Source organism: Phyllostomus discolor, chromosome 7, assembly GCF_004126475.2.
Source record: "Phyllostomus discolor isolate MPI-MPIP mPhyDis1 chromosome 7, mPhyDis1.pri.v3, whole genome shotgun sequence".
NCBI classification, from domain to species: domain Eukaryota; kingdom Metazoa; phylum Chordata; class Mammalia; order Chiroptera; family Phyllostomidae; genus Phyllostomus; species Phyllostomus discolor.
Window position 1 is genome coordinate 103668909 of NC_040909.2, and position 21686 is coordinate 103690594.

General features: G+C 38.2%; 1 pseudogene; it reads right to left on the reverse strand.

Annotated features, from left to right (window-relative positions):
- Positions 1-219: 219 nt before the first annotated feature.
- Positions 220-1911, reverse strand: LOC114514870 (annotated as a pseudogene).
- Between the last annotated feature and the right edge of the window lie 19775 nt (positions 1912-21686).

The following is a 21686-nucleotide window of genomic DNA, read 5'->3' on the forward strand; positions in this document are numbered from 1 at the left end:
GAACAGCTGAGACAGCGACTGGGGACAGAGGAATGGGGACGAAGACATAGAACTCCAGGGCAGCAGAAGAGACCATGCATGTGCTGGGAGGTCCCAGAGGCAGTGGATGTAGAGTATCGTGGGCACAAGTCTCTGTACCTTCTACACAGGGCTGTATAAATTAATATAGAGATAAGTTGTTTGCTCTTTTTCCTTTTCTGCCTTTTGCTCCATGCTGCTTGCCACAATCCCAGCTCCTCTTTCCACACAAGGGCAAAAGGAAGGGGCACGATGGATGAGTCATCACCGAATTGCAATCAGACCCACATCCGTCAGCTTCTGGATCTCCTGTGCTACTATAGGATTCTCTAAGTGTTTGCCGAGTGCCTGAGGATCCTTCTGTATCTGTTCCAGGATGAACCTCATAGCTGGGTCGCTCATGATCTGCTGCACCTCAGGGTCAGCCATGGTCTGTCGCTTCACATCTTCAGGGCTTTGTGTTGGTCGTACGGGGCCATCATACAGCATTGGAAACCATCTGCTGGCTCCTTACAGTTGAAGTCCAGCTCTAGTGCCTTCTGGTAGACATCCATAGCTTTAGTGTAGTCATTCATCTGCCTCTAGAGCAGCTGCTTTCTGTGTATAGCCTTTGATGATGGTTGGCTCTAGTTTGATACATTTTCACAGTCCTTGAACACCAGCTGAAACTCTTAGCAGTCTGGCGTAGCAGGCAATTTGCTGTATACAATTTGGAATCTCTTGGGTTTCATTTGATGGCTTCTGTACAATGCTTCATGGCTTGGGGATAGCCCCCTTTCTGGAAACATTCATCACCTTTGTTCTTTTTCAAAGCCAGGGAAGTGTTTATGTAAGCCAGTCACTCATGCTCCTTCAAGATTTCCTCTGCCTGTTGGCATTTCTTGAGGATATCTGGTGTTCGGTGCTCTGCCAGAGACTTACTGTAGAAATGGAGGGTATCCTTGTATTTTTCTCCTTTGAAGTGGTAATTGACAATTTGTGTATAAGCTCTGGCAATTTCTCAATAATCTTCCCAGTTTTCTCCACCCACTTCAATGGCCTTCTCACAAAGCTCTGTAGTATTTACTCTGGTGGCCCTTTTCAAAGTGCACAGCTGCTTGATTGGTCATGTAAGTCATGTTGGTGGTGCCCAGGTCCTTGGCTCTGCCATAGTGCTTCATGGCTGCATCAAAGTCTTTCTTCTTATAGGCACCAATCCCCAACTCTTTTCATTTCAGTGCCTGCTTCTTATTCTCTGGAAGATCCTCTTCCATTGGTTCTGGTTTAGTGTCATTTTGGGGAGGATATGGTGGTGGAGGTGTAACAACTTCCTCCTCCTCATCCATACTGCCCAGATCAAATCCCAGGAGGACACTGAGAATAGTCATGATCTGGGGATCTTGCCGTTTCATGCCCAAGGCCGATGGGTTGTTTCCCAGTTGCTCTATCAGTAGCACATGGTAGGAAGGATCACCGAGCAGTGCCCTTGTCCTCGGCTCACTCTCCAACTTCTGGCACAGATTGCACATGTTTAAAGGGTTCATGAATTTCCTCTCTGCCAACCAGTTCTCCATATTCTATAAACACTCTTTGAGCTGAGGATTATTTGCTTCATATTTTAGACCCTTCTCATAGATTTGTTAGGCTTCCTTAAATCAGTTTAAGAACTTGAGCGCTGCTGCTTTTTGCGAATAGCCCTTGCCCCATTCAGGCTTTAAAGTCAACAATTTTGCAACCATTCTCATAGGCCTTCTGGTTGTCTCCTTTCTTGGGTCATCTCCACTGAGCAATTGCTATAGAGAACATCATTCCGGGAATCTAACTTAATTGCTTTGGAGTAATTGTCGCATTGTCAATTCTGACAGCACTCGGAGACTTCTTGCCCTTCTCTTTTAGCTCAATTACCTGCTCCATAGCATGGCCCAGAACCCAGTTGAAATGAATCCATCCACATGGCATTGCCAACGGCACATGCCCGGTAGCTAGCAGTTACAACTACCTTCTTCCACTAGTCATTTCCCTCAGCAGGCACCTCGACCGGTTGTGGTTCTTTGCCCAGCAGGGTGATCCAGACATTCACTTGTGAAGTATCTAGGCCATTAATAGACCTGCCTGAATTAGATTGTTGTAGTTTTCCATTGACTTAATCCAGGGTATGGAATAAAAGAAGCTCTGTGGAATCTCCTGAATTCCACACATACTCTTCCATTGTGTAGCGGGTAATCAAGATCAATTTTACTCTAGCCAGTACTCCCTTCTTTGCCAGTTAAGAGGCATGGGAAGAGGTCTAGATCAGCAAAGCATAATGTCATAGGGAAAGGAAGCAAAACTTTTGCTAGTGAATCACTGGGGGTAGTAGTCAGTGACTGCATTCCCAAGTCCTCCTTTGACTCTTGGATCAATGAATCCTAGCTATGGGAAAACAACACAGTATGTTGGATGCCAGTTTTGAGCATATACGGCCTCCTGAAGAACCTTGCCCCAGCCCTGCAGGATATTGCCACCTACCTAGTTCTGTAACTGAGTTTTCTGAAGGCCATTCCACTATTCTATCAGGCCAGCTGCTTCAGGATGATGGGGAGGATGGTAAGAGCAGTGAGTTCTTTGAACATGGACCTCTCACCCCACTTCGTGTGCCATAAACTGAATTCCTTGGTCAGAAGCAATGCTCTGTGGAATGCGAAAATGGTGAATAAGATGACCTGGTTTGTGGCTACCAATCCACCTCTTTCTCCAGTGATTTGTCATTGCCCTATAGGCTTGTGAACGATGTGGTCACAATGGCAACATAGACTTCCACCATCAAGGTCAACCTGGCTATGGCCACTGCAAAGTGCCCAACTGCCAGCAGCAGAGAACAGTATGGTGCCATTCCTCAGGGTGATCCTTCAGTTACCTGTTGGCAGGCTGATTACACTGGACTACTTCCATCACGGAAGGGGAAGGGTTTGCTCTTCTTGGAAATGGCTGTGCCTTCCCCACATGCTGTGGTCACACTAAATCTATCATTGTGGACTACTGTGCTAAGAAGAACTCTCTCTCTGCAACATTTTGTGAAAGAATATACAAGCACTGAAAAGTAGTTATAACAGCTTAAATCAATATTTTTTGTGACCAAAAATCTAGTACTCTCTTAGTAATATAATAGTTTCAATAAACTTGCTCTAAATGAAAAAAAAGTATTATTCTTAAGTTACTATTGGTTATAAACATACCATCAGTAACGTAGTGTATCTGAAGTACTAAAGTGAGTGCTATATTCAGTCTGCTTTTCATCAGTGTGTATAACGGGCTGTCAGTGAAAAGCTGAGAAGTTTTGGATCCCTATGGGCATAATTTCGAGATTTCTTAATAGTATAGTAGAATTTTGTAGACTTTTATAAAGAACGAATACCTAGATTTCTTACTGAGCAAATTCTCCCAGTGCATTTGATTTGATTTGATTTTACTTGATTTGATTTCAGTCTTGGCTTTTTAAAAATTTTTTACTAGATGTTTTGTATCTTAAAATTTTAAATAAGGACGTTTTTGCAATTCCTTATGAAGTTTTTATTTGCAGCCTGCTTATTTTTAAAATAATTTTTTAAATGAACCAAAATGATATATTTTATATAGCATATTTTCAATAAATGGTAAATGCATTTTTGTAATAGTATCTATGTTTAAGTACTGTGCTATTATTACATGTAATTTTTTTTAATTTGACATATTTTTCTTCCCTTCAGTATATCGTTAACCTGCGATATTCTTAGCTACATTTTAATGGTTATCCTTTCTTCATGAGACACTCGATCACTTTCTTTTTCTCGCTCTTTTTCCTTTCCCTATAAATTGTTTCTGTTTTATTCTTGGTCTGTCTTATTGGTCCTTTCTTGAATGATTTAAGCATCATCTATCAAAATGAATTTTTCTATGTTTTACAGTAATATTTAAATAGTTTTTATTTATCATTTCAAGTTATCCTCATTTTTAACCTCAATTTCAAACTTCCCATTTGATGTTGATATAACTGTGGTGTTCATCTGTACCTCACTTTCTTATAACTTCCAACTAAATACGAATTATTATATTTTAACTTGATTTAGATAAAGTGAAATAAAATATACTCTATTAATATGCTTGAAATTAGATTTTAACACACTCCTTATTCAGAGAAGCCCCATGTGCTCTCTCACAGGACACGTGATGTTTCGCCGTATTTGCTGAAGAACTTTTCCTCTAACTAGAGGGGAAGCCCCTTGAAAGCAGGGAGTACATGTAAATCTCTAGTGTCTGGCGCAGTGTAGGTTGTTAATGAATGAAAAATAAATAAATGACGAACGAATAAATGAGAACAGTTAGTTGTACAATTTCAGCGGGCTTGTCCAAACAAACCACTTTCCCTGCCAGCTCTAAGTGGCAGCAAATGAAATTTCTTTTGCAAAGGTCAAACCTTTTAATTTCCCGACTGGACTTATTTTACAACAAAAATATCCTTAGAAAAATACATTTGTTTTAACCTATTCATCCAAGGCAGAAGCTGTCAACCTTTGTTGAAGATGAGAATCATGTCCCCATCTCAGTGAAAATAAATTAGGAGTCCCCAGGTGCTTCTAAAGAGCAGCTAAGGTTGAGAACTGCTGTGCTAAGACAGAAGTAACTGGTGGCAAGTTCTAATGAGCAAAGACAAAAGAAAAATTAGACCCTTAATGACTGGGTGGAGAATTCTTTGTTGGGGGACAGGTGTGGAGCATAGGAGAGGGACGTAGCTCTTCCTTCAGGAGGCTGGGGCGGCTATACAGGGAAGTATTTTTAAAAGCATCTATTGTCTTGAAATATTAAGAGGAAAGACTATTAGTACTTTCTAAAGAGGCAAACTTTGAAAAGAATTTAATATTCAAATTTAAAAATGAGGTCAGAGATTCCAACAAATGCCAATAAAAGGGTCCTTTGAATTTCTTGAACTTTTTACAAAAATTCCACAGGCTCACGAATACAGCAAATGTATTGGGCATACTGGCTAAGAGGAAAGCATAAAAAGAACAGAAGTTAACAAAGCAGAACTCGAGAAAAGAAAAAGTGTTTTAAGAAATTAGTAGTCCTGAAATTTGTGCCTCTACTGTGATTATAACGACATAAAAACTGTATCTGAATATGGATGAGAACAGAGAGAGATGTTAACCACTTGGCATGTTTAAGTGTATTGAACCTGAAGGCTGACCTTCTAGCTCCTACTTTGCTACTATAGTAGTCCCCCTTCTCCACAGCTTTGCTTTTTCTGGGTTCATTTACGCACAGTTAACTGTGGTCCAAAAATATTATAGAAAAAAATCCAGAAATAAACAATTCAGGAATTTTAAATTGCTGGCTGTTTTGAGTAACATGATGAAATCTCCTCCCGTGTCCAGCTCCATCTGGGGTAGGACATGAATCATCCCTTTGTCCTGCTTATACATACTATATGTACATTACAGTGAGGCATTTAAAAAGGGAAAGACCACATTTACATAACTTTTATACAGTATATTGTTATAATTGTTCTACTTTATTATTAGTCATTGTTATTAAAATCTGTGCCTAGTTCATAAATTAAACTTTATCATACATAGTGATATGTATAGGTGCATAGTGATGTGTAAACATAGCTATATGTAGTGAAAAGCATAGTTTATATAGGGTTCGGTACTCTCTGTGGTTTCAGGCATCCGCTAGGGGCCTTGGAATGGGTCCCCTGCAGATAATGGGGACTACTGTAATAAACTGCATTTCTACGGGCAGGTCTCGATTTCCTCACCAGCAAAAATAAGGGAGTTGAAAGATTGAACTGCATTAGTGCTTCTTGCAAGCTTTCTCTCAAAGAATAAGTACATGCACTTCCAGACTCAGCGTGGGGGTGTCCTGCAGCACCCACCGCCATGCGGGTTCTTTCTGAAGTCTCCTGTTGTTAAAAGTTCACATCGTGGTATGTGAGTTATATCTCAACTGTTTTTCCAGAAAGTTCATGTACTTTTTATTCCTTATTATGCTTTTCGTGTTTTTTCTTTTAAATACAGTTGAGCTTGTATATAAAATTTTACATTCTTTTTTCCCCACTAAGATTATATCTTTCACTTTTTATATATGTCAGTAAAAAGCTGTTACTTTTCTTTTAATAACTGCAAAATATTCATCATATGGCTGTGCTGTGCTGTACTAACCATCTCCTAATTTGGGATAGTCATGTTTCAGTGCGGTGTGTTTTCACCACCACGCTGCCTTCGTTTCTTCAGCTTGGCACTGTGTAAAGATTCGGATTTCTTTATAGTTTCTAACTGAGTGCTCCGAAGTGCCAAGATTATAAGATGAAAAATTTTTTTCTCTTATTGCTGTGGTGTGTTAAATGGCCTCTGGGTGACGTAAGTTGTAATTCATTCTTTCTTGAAATTTCACTGCCAAAGAGGGGCAAAGAAACCAAAGGTAACCGCGTGTCATCAGCCTCAAGGAGTAATGACTCTGTTCCACTTCACATCATAATAAGCTGAGACTCAAAGGAACTGGGTAACGGGCTAAGGGGGTGTGGTACCAAGGTTTGAATCAGGTGGGACCGCCCCCGAGATCTGTCCCAGGAAGTTCTGCTCCACACATGCTGGTCCCCTGGCAGCAGCAAAGGGAGCACACAGATGGCCCTGCACCTCCCTCAGTGACAACCCCAATTACCCATGATTTCTTAGCAGTGCAATGGTCTCTTCTGAGATTCCCATCTTATTTTTGGACGAGGGCCTGTAGACACACAGCAGATAATTTGTTTTTCAAAGAATAATGAAATGAAGGATTATTTTAATGCCTAGAGTAGGAATCAGCAAAATTTTTCTGTAACAGGCCAGAAAATGAATAATCTAGCCCAGCTCCCCAACTCTGCCCCTGTGGCAGGAGAGCAGCCACCTGAAGTAAGGGACAAATGAGCGTGCCTGTGGTCCCATAAAATCGGATTTAGAGATGCAGAAATTCGAACTTCATGTAATGTTCATTTCTCACAAAATATTATTCTTCTTTTGATTTTTTTTCATTCATTTGACAATATAGAAACCATTCCTGCCGCATGGGCAGTACACTAAAGGGCTCTTGGGCCATGGTTTACTGACTTCCCCCCAAACCCCACACTGGCCAGGAGTTCAAGTGCCAGGCTTGCTGTGGTCTGCAGCCCAGGGTGAGTGGGGGTTGGCGTAGATGTGGCTCACACTCCACTTCTTCCAATTCTAAAGGATTTAGAGGAAATAGAGATCTCAGCCAATAACTATGAGTTCATGTATGTTGAGAGTAGGTCGTGATGTCAGAAATGTATCTCCTATAGACCAAGCAAAAATGAATGCCCTCCAATAGCAGTGATTCAGTTAGCATTCCCCTTTCCTGGGAGACACCCTTGCTCTAAAGATGATATGTCTTATTATTTCCACCTAAATTCTAACCACATCTTTAAGACTCTCACACCCCAACCTCCCAGGACCTTGTAGTTCTCCTCTTTGAAGATAGCTCAGCAGGCTGTTTCAGCTGCTCCCTCCCAAGGCCATGTTTTAGACTTTAAGCTAAAGCTGGCCGCCTTCAAGCCCTTGCACTCACCCCATTCTTCCACCTTCTTACTTTCTTCCAACAATCCTTCGACCACCCCACTAGAACCTATGGTCAATTCTTTCTAGTACCTGTCACTGACTATCACCAAAATCAAGTCCTCCTTTCCTCCATATCCAACCCAGACTTCAGGGTCAATCCTGATAACTGTCTTCTTTATGTCAGCTCTCTGGGTCTGGATTTTAGCAACTGGGTGGTGTCTTTAACTCAGACAGGAAACCATGAAGAAGATGTGCGGGTAGAAAAGATGATGAGTTAAACCCTATACCCTCCCCTAGGGTTGTACCATCTCTTAGGGCTCCCATCCCACCAAAGCCAGTCTGGCCTGGTGGTGCCTTCAACACCAGAGGTCCTGTGTGCCAATTTGCCTGAGCTTTTTTCTCCAAGGAATGCCTGCTCCCTAGCCTAAGTCTGGGTCCATAATTCATCTACTCTTCCCAGCATCAGGCCCAAAGCACAGTCACAGAAGAGAATGTGAATGGAGCTGGATTTTCCAGAATTATCTGGACCACTGTTTCCATTTCCCTTAGCTCTATCAAGAGTTTTTTTTTTTAATGAAAAATCTAGATGGAGAAAAAAAATTAGATACTAGGTATACAGCAAAAACTCTTCTCTCTATAGTTGGAGAATTTGTGTCTTGTGAGCTGAGAAGAGAGATGACCTAATACTTCCTACTGGGAAATAGACAAGTGATTCTCATTCATTATCACTTGTCTAAGTGATAAGTTAGTTGAACTATCATGCTCTTAAAAATACTGAATGTATGTCAGAACAAACAAAATGTAAAATGACTTGGCACTATTTTGATGACTAATAAAAACATTCACACTAAAATAAAACTATGGTAATCTAGGGAAAAAATAACTGCTTTTAAACAGAGTTGTAAGATTAGCAGATGAAGAGAAGGTACTACATTTTATGTTTGGTTTTTGTGAATCACTTGTATTATACATAAAATTGTACTGAATAATCAATTCAAATTGACTTAGTTATGGGCATTAGTAAATAAGCCAAGAACTGATTAAAAGATGAGCAGAAAGTGTGGTCTTGCTTCAAGTTAATGATATGCACTGTGAACTTTCCAATACTTGGCATGAAGATAAGAAAGTTCTCTTATCTACTCATTCAATATTATTTAATTCAGGTTCCTAGAAGGCAGAGTCCATAACTATGCATCCATTGTCTTTTCATTTCTTGTGCCTGGGATTGTGTGTGACATGCAGTAAGCTCAATAAGTATAGCTGGAGTGAATGATGAATGAATACAAGTGGTGATGAGGATGAGACATCACAAAATTCTGAATTGGTTTTTAAACCATTAAAGAAAGTGTAAATTATACTCAGTGTGTCTTATATCCTAATTATTTGAATAGTATTACAATAATACATAGTATTATTACAATAATAATACTATTACAGTATTACAATATAGTATTACAATAATCTGATATTGTGTCAAATGGTAAATTCTCAATTTAATATGACACCCTTATTTTCTCACTCAACTGAAAATTACAGTTTATTAACATATTATTAGATGGTAGGTCCAGTGTTAATATTTTTAAAGATGGCCTTGAAGGTAATGAATACCTTCAGCTTTCAGTGGGAAAACCAGAAAGTATTTTATAAAATAGAGAGACTAGTACAACTAGAAGTAAAATGAACATTAACCTGAGATACATGAATCTTTAAATATATGTAAATTACCTTAAAAAAAGATTAAAATATTATCAAGTAGAGAATTATATCTAAGCACAAGTAACAATGTATTCACATGAATGCTTTACTATAATCAAATGTGTAAAGTATAAGACCTTTTCATCTATGAATCTTGCATCTCTACTTAAAAGAAATTTTCTCTCAGATGTTCTTTTAGCATGAATTTTTTATTGGTCATCAAAATAGTGTCATGTCATTTATACATTTTAGTATTAAAAAACAAGCAAAGAGCTCAACAACCTACTGCTTGAATGATCTAAAGCCCTTGCAATCTGTTTTAATGTTATAAGTCGAATAGTTATTTACTGTAATTTCTACAAACAGGTACACCTTCCCTGGTCCCAGGTTCCTGTTATATTTCTCTCAACTTACTGAAGCAAACTGTTTATACTGAAAGGTGACAGCAGAAGGAAGATGTCACCAGAACAGCCCTGTGGCCCCAGAGCTCATGACATGCATGTGAAGCTCCCTCAGCGTGGTGCCAAACCACGGGCTTGCACTTGCTTCATAGGAGGTCAAACCAGGCAGGCACAACAGGGTGGGTGGCTCCTCCAGGAGGGCTGAGTCAGGTCCTCATAGTAGGGTATAGACCAATGTCACAAACGTGTTACCAGACCAGTTTAAATAAACCTGCCCATAGTAAGGCTTTTTTAGTGCAAGTGGAAAGTCCAAGATCTTTAACATTTTAATTTGATTGTCCTTAATATCTCATTATGATGACATGAAAAGAAGGGACAGTAGTGAGAAAAGTAACATTTCTCATGAAGAGTTGAAAAAAATATGATATTTTTCCTCTCAGAGAATATATTTCCCTCCTCAACATTTTCTTAAGAGTACTTTTGTTCTTGCATGTAGAAAACCTTTTATAAGGAAGCATTACAACATATCTCAAATTTTTAACTTCCAGGTGTTCCACTGTCAGTGATGACAGGAGACAGGAACTTGGTAGTAGTTTAATGGAAGTGAGGCAGCATAGCAGCTATTCTACAGGACGGATTGATCAGTAAGCAATATGCCCCCCCGTGGAATCTAACCATGGGCCGTGTTGAACTAATTTGCTTTTTTTTTAAAAAAAAACTAGGGTCCTGGTTGGTAGCTCAGTTGGCTAGAGCATTGTCCTGATACACCAAAGTTGGGGGTTCCATGCCCAGTCAGGGCACATACACGAAACAACCAACAAAGGCAGAAATAGGTGGGACAACAAATATCTCTCTCAAATCAACAAATACATTTCAAAAATCTAGAATAAAAGGTATCAGTTACTGATAGCTTTTGGAAGGTAGTGTTTGAAACAGGTATATATACTTTGCATGATTTTCAATCTAATAGAAAAAGAATAAAGATTTATTGAGGTTAACGTCAATATGTCATCATTTTGAATTCTCTGCATTTCAAAACTTCAATTTGCAATTTTAAAATTCCAATGAGCAATTCCACTGCCTTATGCCAAAGCATGCTCATGTGGATCCAGCTAAGCACAATGCACATCTGTGTACCTTTTAGTAATTATTGATGCACAAGTTAAAGATGTTTAGTGGCAATGCTCTCGCAGGCTCAGTTCTTCCTTCTATATTTAAAGCCTGATAGAAATATGTGTGTGGTAGCCAGGGTGTGCGGCTGAGCACCAGCCTCTTGGATTTTTCCTACCAAATGAAGGTTCTTTCTGTTGGGGGCACATGGCTGTTCCACAGGGTGACAAGCCTTTCAATTAAGTAAAGTTTTTTCAATATGTCCCTAAAAGAGAGCAGGAGTGTTGTGTTACAATTCCACTTGATTTATGTATCTTTCTTTCTACTTCCTTTCCTTCCTCCCTTTCATCTTTTCTTTCTTCCTTTTATATTTTTAAATTTATGCTCCTTTCTGGACCAAAGCCACTTGATTCACAAGTGGGGCAATTTCTCCCAGAGTTGTGATGGTTGTGAAGTCATCTTTTAGACACTCATTTGACGTTTTACTCTCTTTTATACAGGGAAAACCTTAAATTTATTAAATATGAATAATGGGAAATATGAGACCATCATAATTAATCTTAAGTGAGGAGTATAAAAATAATAAATGTGATGTTTCACATTTTAATCACCAAATTGGAGAACAAAAGGATTAAAGGCTAAGATCATACAGATATCAGCAAAAGATAATTTGTAAACTTAAAGCCTTGCACATTTTTACTAATTTAATTTTTGTTTGATTAAAAGTCCTTTGCTTTTGTATCTTTTAATGGCACTAAGTTGCAACTCTGAATTGTAATGGGCAACAAGCAAAACAATACATAGAAAACTATGCTTGCCTTAAGTAGGCTTTCCTAAATTTTCTAACTGACATCACAAACAAAATGAAGTAGAAAGGAGAACCTCTTGCTCCCTTGAGGAAAGTGCTATAAAATCACACTCACTTCAAAATTACTTTTACTCTAATAATTACCTTTACCTTTACAGCAGTCCAATTTTCTTTCTTTCTTTCTTTCTTTCTTTCTTTCTTTCTTTCTTTCTTTCTTTCTTTCTTTCTTTCTTTCTTTCTGCAGCTTTATTAAGGGATAACTGGCATTCGGGAAATCACATGTGATTAAAGGGTACAACTGGATAAGCTCTGACCTAGTTCAGACAGTGGAGACCGCCACCTTGATGAAGACAGCAAACGGGCCTGCCCCCTTCTCAAAGTTTCCTCAAGCCCCTTGGTGATTTCTCTCTCAGCTTCAGCATTACCTTTAATAATCTATAACTAAACCAAAATTATTCCTTTCACTCAATTAAAAAAATTTGTTTTGTTTCCTAACTGGAAGAAAAAGTAATAATGTCAGAGTGAGGAGGATAATGCACAGGTCATTAGAAAGCTCTCTTAATTGAGTCATGATTTTGCAGATTACTTTTCATACTCCGCAGCCTAATGCTAATTGGATTAAAGATTCAGAAATCCAGGAAATGAAGTAAAAGAGGAGCTGTGCTGATTTTAATAAATAAGGTCTTTTTCCCCCCATCTCCTCTGTTAGCTTACTTCTAATTAATAAATGGATTTTCAAAATCTGGCCAAAAATGGAGATCTCCATTGACGAATGGTCAAATAAACTTTCTTTTTTTAAGGTGTGTGTTGGAGTTCTATGTCAATAATAAAATGAGGTGGATTGCTGCAAATGACACTACCTAAACTCTACCTTACAAACTGGCAAGTTTATTCTAATCTATCATTACAACATGTAAAAATTGTGTTTGCATATAAGTAAAGACTTGACTGAGAACTCTAAAAACTATAGCAGTTTAATTTTGGTCATTTGTGGAATTATGTGTATATTTTGTGGTTTTTTTGAATTAAATAAATATTTTGGTAATGTATATATAATAAATAATTTATTCCTATCCCTTTCCAATATACATTATCCCGTTGAACTTGAATGTATGCTTTTGCATTTTGAGAGTGTTTTTGTAAGATGTAATATCTAAAGTAAACTCTATACTTCATTTTATCAACAGCACATTTTTCATTCTCTTGACATCCCCAAATGAAAATGCTGTGCATTGGAACATAAAACAAAAACAGATCCAACTTAGGTGGAATTATAATATATGTAGCACTAATGCCACTTATTGATTACCACAAAGGTGTTTGCTTAAGCTCATTGCAGCTTTTCCACTATGGAGCAAGACACAGAAATAAAGCATTTGTAAAAGGTGGTTATACTAAAATGTTTTCATGTGGTAGATGTGTATTCCATACTTTCATAAAGCAAAGTAGTCTTTCATGACAAATGAAGTACATCTTTGGGCTATGTGTATTTCAGCACTTGGAAATGCCTAATTTAAATACCAATAAATCTATGTAGAATACATGGCCCAGTATATACTCTATACATTGACTTGTATGTGAACTTTAATTAAAATATATTCCAACTGTTCTATTAGTTCCAAACACTGTTTACATAGTTTTGAAAGATATGGTAGTGAGCAACTTAATTTTACAATTTACTAAAACATTTTTCTTCATACGTTTCTGATTTAAAAGATATAGAGGTATGCTCAAATGTATTCATATACTGAAACATTTTTTAAAAAGATTTTATGTATTTATTTTTAGAGAGAGGGTAAGGGAGGGAGAAAGAGAAGGAGAGAAACATCAACGTGTTGACGCCTCTCGCACGTCCTCTACTGGGGACCTGGCCCGCAACCCAGGCATGCGCCCCAACTGGGAATCAAACCAGTGAACCTTCGGTTCTCAGGCCGGTGCTCAACCCACTGAGCCACACCGGCCAGGGCTGAAACACATTTTTTGAGCACTTGGAACAAAGCGCCACACTAGAAATAAAGATGTATTCAAACAAAGACGTAAATGGCAAATGGGAGTCTGCCATTAAGGAAAGCATACGTGATTAGAGAGAAAGTAAACGTGGACCGGCGGCTGACAAACATGAGTACACATGGATGAGGGCCATGAAGTACTCCGCTTCCACTCCTTGTCAGTGCTGCCACTGACGGAAAGCTGCAAGTCTGACTTCAGGACTAGTTTCAAAGTTGCTAACAATTTTCCTGACAGTTGAGACCAAGGTGAATACTTTTGGTTTACAAATGACAGATTTCTGTGGCTCTGGTACAGTGGGAAGTACAGGACTTTTTTTTTAAGAAGCAGATATGATATATTTACTCTATAGTATTTTAGAAGACAGGGTCTTCATTCCAGACCAAAACTATACCAAGCAAAGTTCATACCTTTGAATGCAGAAAATCTTGGGGTTCACTCACAGAAGCAAAAGAAATGCTGGACTCTCAAGATGTAAAATTATAATATAAATTCTTTAATGATAGTTTCATATTTTATTTGCATTTCTATCTCCTCTGATGAGTTTAGATTTAGTGAACATGCTTCAAACTGGTAGGTAACGATGATTCACTGTACTTTTTTTCTTCTGAAATGAAAATCTATGTTTTGGTTAATGTCCCGAATTGGAACAAAAACATTTTACTCTCATCAATTTCATTCAGAGATGTATGTGTTGCTTGGGAATTCTGCTGTTTATATGTTGATTACAAGCTATAATTACATTAGATAGACTGAGAAAGCATGTTATAAACTGGTTTTAACAATAGCTATATTTTTTATATACTTGTCTTTTGAAAAAGCTGGACCAGATATCTATATTTTAGTTAGTAATATCTCAATTTCCTCAATAAGTAAGTCTGTAAATTGAATTTATAGTTTATTTTGTCTTTCCTCCCATCAAATTATATGAATAAGAAATACTGTGGTCTCATAACTTAATTCTATTTCTAAGAGAAGGAACATCCAAGTCTGTAAAATAATAGTTCACAGTGATTTTGTCAAAATGCATTTACTGAGTGCCTACAGTATGCAGGGCACTGCAGAGGTGACACAAGCACATTTTGTCTGATGTCCTTGTTTTCAAGAAGAACGGACTTCAAGAAGAGACAGGGAAGAGTTCACTTTAGATGAGCATCCATTTTTCAGCAAAACAAATAAAGACCATGTTTTCCAACCTGTGTATCAAAGATGGCTTTGGTGATTCATACATGCCAATTTAGGGCTCTGGATTTAGACATTTAACAATGTTAAAAATAAGCTACAAGCCTCAAAAGCTGAGAATGCCCCGTGGTGATGGGAGGGTGTGCCTAACACGGACAGGTAGTGTGGGGTCTGATCACAGAGGCTCTACATCCTTTAAGCCGTGGACATCTCTTCAAGGCTTTCAAAGCAGGGGGGCAATTTTCTTGGCACACGTGATAGGAATGTGAATTTAGCAGCCATAGCTGAACTAGAAAAGAACCTGAGAAATGTTAAGGAAGCATAATTGTCAAGGCTTGGTCACTGACCGAAGGTGATTGGTGATAGAAGTTTTCCAGGTTTCTGGCTTGGGGGAGGGGCATGAGGTTGCCACCCCTTAAAAGCAGGTACCAGGAAGAAAAGCACCTGTGGAAGACAAGAGTCTTGCCTGTTGGATTTGTTGAGTTTGAAGGGTTTTGCCAGACTTGAAGACAAAATTTCCACTAGGCAGCCTGGTCCTTTGGAAACTCAGGGGAGAAATCTTTGCTAGGATTAAAGATTTCAGATTCATTAAACAAGTGAGACTCATTAGCATACATGTTGTCATTAAAATCACAGGAGTGGATGAAATTGCACGGGATACTCAATAAATGTTTATGGGTCTAATGAGTGAATGAATAAGAGGGGAGAGATGAAAAGACAGAGGACTAAGGGGTGGGGGGACTGAAGAGTTCCAGGATAGTAGGGAGGTGCCAGGATAAACTGTGCTGCCCCATAAATGTCCCTAGAAGTATCTTTGGTCATAGAACACATAGTTATGTAACTAAAAGAATACCAATAAAAGTAAAATGTATATACAGTAAATTACATTTTATTTGATAAGTGTGTAATCGATTAATTGGAGATAGCTAATCTAGCTATTTCAGAAACGGATGCACTGCAGCGGGCTGCAAATCGACACTGTTATGTGGCTCATGAATCCACAGTATTCATGCCATGTGAGCGTTAGCCCTGCAATTTGTTCTGTGAGAAAAGAAAAACACAGCACAAAGATTGAAAGACATTGTTAAATGGTTAAGGCCACAAGCTCCAGTGTCCCTCAACCATTTTTTCATTATTGTCCAACACCTGGGAGAATTTGCAGACATGTTTTTTCATCCAATCCACTTCCTCCATGAACTTTTAACACCATTGATCTACTATATGTCTGATTATTTACTGTGGCCCCTGGAGGGCCACCAACCATGGTAATGTTTAAGATTTTTTCATCCCTAAGAACCAACATTCACCCACTTTGAGAATACAGGCCATTCCACCTGGCTACAAATCCTAGCTATACTGCCTATTAGCTGCGCTATTTTGTGCAAACTGAACTCTGTGCCTCAGTTTTCTCTCTGTAAAGTGGAGAGGACAGTAATACTGTCCACATAGGAATACTGTGAAGATTAAAGAAATTTTTACATGGAAAAGTACCTAGCCAGCCCAGCATAGAAACATTAAGTATTAGTCTTTTACTACTTTATATACATGTTTCTACCCTTCTTCTAACTCTTGGGTCCATTTCTATTTTATCTGTTACACCGGTGGTTGTGAATGGTCACTTTGTGTTAAAAACTTTTGCTGCTTATAATTAGAGAACATTTTATTATTAATATTATTCATTATAAATTTTCCTCTCTTTAGTATATAAGAATAACTAACTTCATACCAATTTCATTGAAGGGTGTTTATTAAAACCACACTTTAAAAGAAAAAATATATTTTTTCTCAAAAACTAACAACTAGTCTTTAGAGACTCTGATTTTATTTGCATGCCTCATATTTTTAGCCCAATGATTATTTGTAACCATTATCAAAATTCCAGATAAAAACAGAATTACCTGGTAGAGTCTTTAATTAATTTTTAAAATTTGTCCAACCATTTAATGTTAGATAACCACTGTTCATTGCCTATGTGGAAGTTGGTCAGGGATACAGTGAGCATCTGCTTTTAGAGGTCAGGTGTATTTCAGGGTCACATAGTATCCCCAGGAAATTTCACAACATGCAACTGTTAGTCCCCTTCAACTACACGGTGGACACTGAACTGTCAGTTGCCTCGTGTTCATCTCATCTCCGAGCTCTATCTCCAGTTTGCATTAGGGGTAACAAGAGTTTGCCATACCTTTCACTGTTTACGTTAGATTGTTCAACCCTTGTGCACAGCCAATGTTACTGTCAGTATTAATTATCAGTTTTGATAGTGAAGAAGCAGGGACAGAAATTGCTGAACCTAATCAGAACCTAAAGCACTGATTGAAATTAATCCACTGAAAACATTTGTTGATCACTTACTGTGTATGTATGGAATACGGAGGTGAGTAAACTCATACCCCTGCCACGACGTTAATGCACAAGGGAGAAGGGCATGTACTGTATAAACATAACCCCCATACAAGGCAGAATGGGAGAAATGAGACAACACACATGTGATCAGACTGCTTTGGAGCACAAAGGAGGGGACGACATATTTGGCTGAAAGAATTGGTAAAGGCATCTTAGAAGAAGTGGCGTTTGAAAAACGCCACATAGGATTTTAAAGACACCCATCACAGGGTGGAAAGGAACATTTTAGGATACAATAAAACTTCTTAACTTGGTCTGCAAGGCCTTTGGCCCTTATAAGGGGCATGGTCTGGCCCTGCTGTCTTTGAGTAGCCTTGCCTGAACACACTTCCATCTTCTCTGTGGTCCAACTATGCTGATCTGTCTCACTTTCTGCTACTCTCTCTCCTGGTCTATGATTTCTAAATAATGCAGTTCTGTCTGCCTGGAACACTTCCACCACCTGCTCACATGGCTAGTTCCTAATTATCCTTTAGAGCAGCTCAAGTGCCACCTCCTCAGGGAAGCCTTCCCTGACCTCCTTGATGAAAGAATATCTCCAAAATAGGCTCCACACCATTCATTCACACCCTCACTTGATGACTGTCTGCCTCAAGGAAAATGACCCACCTCAGTGGATCATAAGCTCCAGTAAGTGTGTGTGTTTTCAGCTTTGTACTGCTTGTGTCTAGTACGATGTCTGATACCAGCAGGTACTTAATAACTAGTTGTTGAATGAATAAAGAAATTAATATGAGCCAAGGAAAACCAAGAAGTGAAAAAGCACAAGGTGTTTGGAAACTGGTGAAAAATCTGGTTTCACTGAAGAAATAATCCTCAAATTTATGTTCTGAGATGATGATAATGAACAAGTTGTATGGAGGTAATTTTTTGGTAAAATTAAGTAATGGCTGTATTTTTCCAATGCATGAAAATTATATTAGTGGATAGATTTCTCTACATAAAATTTTTCTCTGGTATATGTTAAACATTTGAAGGTTGTTAGAGTGTTTGTGTTTCCTGCTAGTAAGCAGTAGTAGTGAATAAAATTAATAAAGATGAGGTAAATAATATTAGAAAAAAGTTAATCGTGATTAACTTGACAGCATAATGATTATTGACATATGCTCATGGATATTGTACTGTGATGCATATAACAGTTTATATTTTCTGTAAGTTGTTTCTAGTTCCCCTTCTACTGCAAAGATGTAGAAGGCATTAGCCAGAATCAAACACTTATAGGAAAAATGTATGTTCATTAATTCACTTATATAGTTGGAAATATTATAATTTTGTAGCTCTGTAGATAAAACATCTGAGTAATTATATGAATTTTTCATTTTCTACCTAATCATTTTAGTTATATACTTCTTTAATAGCCTAATATCACCATGGTAACTTTACATTATATATGGACACTACTTTTGATATATATTAATTATGTGAAAGTAATTTAGGATTTCAAAATCATAATTGCAGTACTACTTTCTCTTTGTTCAGAGAATTTCACTCCATTTCTGTATTGTTATCAGAGTTATCCAGTGTCCTATTTTTGAATTCAAGAGTTTCTGTTAAGAGTATATTGGAATTCAAAACTCTAGTATATTCTAGGATTCTTTTGTCCATTATATTTTCCTAAAGTATTCACTTTTTCTTCCTCTCTTTTATTTAGTCATTAAATTATTTTATTTTATTTGGCTTTATACTAAAATAACCCAATATATTATCCTGACCTCACCAAAGCTAGACATATGTACAGCATTTACTTAATTGAACCTTTCTGGCTTGTCTTGTTCTATATTTAAGCCTCCATTATGCAATGCTATTTACTTGATTTATTGAGTTTGGCTTACATGTTTTATAAATTGTGACTGTTGGGAAAATTTTAAAGAGATTGACTTGGCCTGATAGGGGAGTTTTATATTGAGCACTCATTGCCATTGAAGTTACATTTGTTTAAAAAAAGTATCCATTTTAATAAAGACCTTGATCTAGGAGTAAATAATACTGACTTCTAGAAGCTAGGACAAAGGGTTTCTTCCAGTTTTAGAGTTTTTCCCCTGGTATTAAAATTTGTTTAAAATCTCTACTTAAGACTAAGTCTATATGACACCAAACACCAGGGTGAGGGTTGGAAATTCAGCCACTGAGATGTTTCAGAATCTCTGAATAGAGGGCATTATGTAGGCCCTAAATTTAAATGATTTTCTATGTTGCCTCTTTCCATCCAGAAGTTTGGGCTTCTACCTAAGTCCTCTTCTAAGGGCTCATACTCCTTCTCTAAGGCCACCTCTCTGTTAAATACATAGCGTAGTAGTTACCTCTTTAACAAAGTTTAATGAGCATTATTCATTAAATGGTTTATCTTTTAATATCCTATAATGAAAAGGACTATTGCAATATAAAATACTGCTTTTGCTTTTACCTGTGGTCTGAATTACTAATTTCATTGCGATTACTAATTGCATGGCCTTTGCTATGCTGAGTAATACATGGAGTGCTATGCACTGTGTGCCACACACTGTGCCAAGTGCTAGGAGGTCAAGACTAACACATGCCCTGTCCTTAAGGAGCTCACAATCATGTGATGAGGTAAGGGGGACATACACAAGGTACAGTGGTGACATTCGAGAAGAGGGCAGTGGGCAACACTGCCTGGCTGGGGAAAGGAGGACCAGGAAAACCTTCGGGGAAGAGATGACCCTTGAGCTGAGACATACAAAATGTGGATCTGATCTGTCAGAGAGGTGGGAAAGAGATTCCAGCAAGCAGCACAGATGGAGACGTGACACCTCATCCTTCATTTATTCACTCAACAAATATTTACAGCAAGTTCTATGTGAATAAAAGACAAGCTCTGCCTCAGGAAGTGCACTGTCTAGTGTGAACAAAAGACCCAATGAGCAGAAAATGCCAAGATGGTACGGTAAGTGTAATAACAACACAGAGACTCGCAGGGAGATACAGACCCCAGAGGAAGGGCTTCCAACCCACATTCCTTATCCAGCTGGGTGGAAGGTATTGCTCTACTTAGAGACTGCTGCCCTGTGCTTAGGTGCGGCCTCCTGGATCCACCTGAGTGGACTCCATTCATTCTAACACTGTAATTTGGTATTCAGAGTTGCCCTTCAGAGTGTCTGTCTTGTGCTGTGTTACTCTTCAGCCCTGACTCCAACTCACTTAGATGCTCCTGGGGTCCCAACTTGCTTTGTCCTCAGGACTTCAAAATTAAGACAAGTCAAGAAAGCAATCTTGCCAAATACTCAAGTGGAAGAGTCCCTGAGAGATGAATTAGAAGTGTTGCTCTTTGTTGTTTCCAAACCACCTTACTATAAATATAATATCTCAGATACCTTCTCACACTCACCATTTTAACCAGATCCCCAGGTGACTAATATTCCCATTAAAGCTGAGACCCACAGGTCTAGTTCACACATTCAGGTACCGTTCCATTTAAGCCATCCCAAATACATGGAAGTCTGTTTCTATGGAGAAAGAGAACTTTTACCAATTTTCTTAGGTATCTTAGGCCTCACTTGCATGTATATACACATAAATCCCCCAAGCAACATACTGAAATCTTATTTTTACCCTCGTTCAAACTTTATCAGTGATGAAAATAGTCATCATTCTTGAATATTAACCTTTCACATATTGTTAAGTGCTTGGTTTCCTTGGCTCATTATTAATTTCAAGAAGCCTTTATTTTCATAAAAAGGAAAATTTCTTAGAAAGTTTTACTAACTTAAATAGCACATTTTTAATTGTGAAACAGATTTTCCCTCTTAGTATATATTTTCTTGTAATAATGCTTTGTCAACAGCTCCTGACTTCTATTTTACATAAAGGGTCCTAGAACGTTGCAGTCCCGACATACCAATGCTTTTTTCTTTCCCCTGAAGTCTGATGACCAGTATGCCCTGTTCCTTCTGCTGAAGAATGCTTCCAACTTGCCTTGTGGTAGGAACGGCTCTCTTCATACCTTTTCAGAGCCATCGTTATGCCCGGCACAGCACTACCAAAGTGGTAAGATGATCAGAGACAGGATTCCAATGTCCCACATTTTATTATCTTAGTGCCCCCCAGGTAAAACAGTGAGACTGACTCAAGAGGGGGCATTTATGCATGAGCACCCTTACATGGTCCATTCTATTAAAAAGCTTGAAAATTATTTTTACTAGAAAATACATAGTAAATATAAAATTTTTAAGCTTTCCTCAAAAGACAAACATTTTATAATAGGGATAATATAGTCTCCTGTCTATTTTTTAAGTTAAAGGAATCACTATCCTTAGATAGCAGTAATTTTCTGCATACTTCTAAGTATTTTTGTAACTTCTTCAAGGATGTGAACATTCTGCCTCAGGCTAGCTGCTCTGTGCAGAGCTCCTTGAGTCTGCCCTGTGCAGGCTCTCTGTGCTCCTTTGGCTTGTGCTTCCTCCTGCCTGTAGGGTCTTGCCCTCTCCTCTCCATTTGTGCATGTGTATGCTCTTCTGTCAATGCTCAGTTCAAATCTGAACACCTCCAAAAATCCCTACT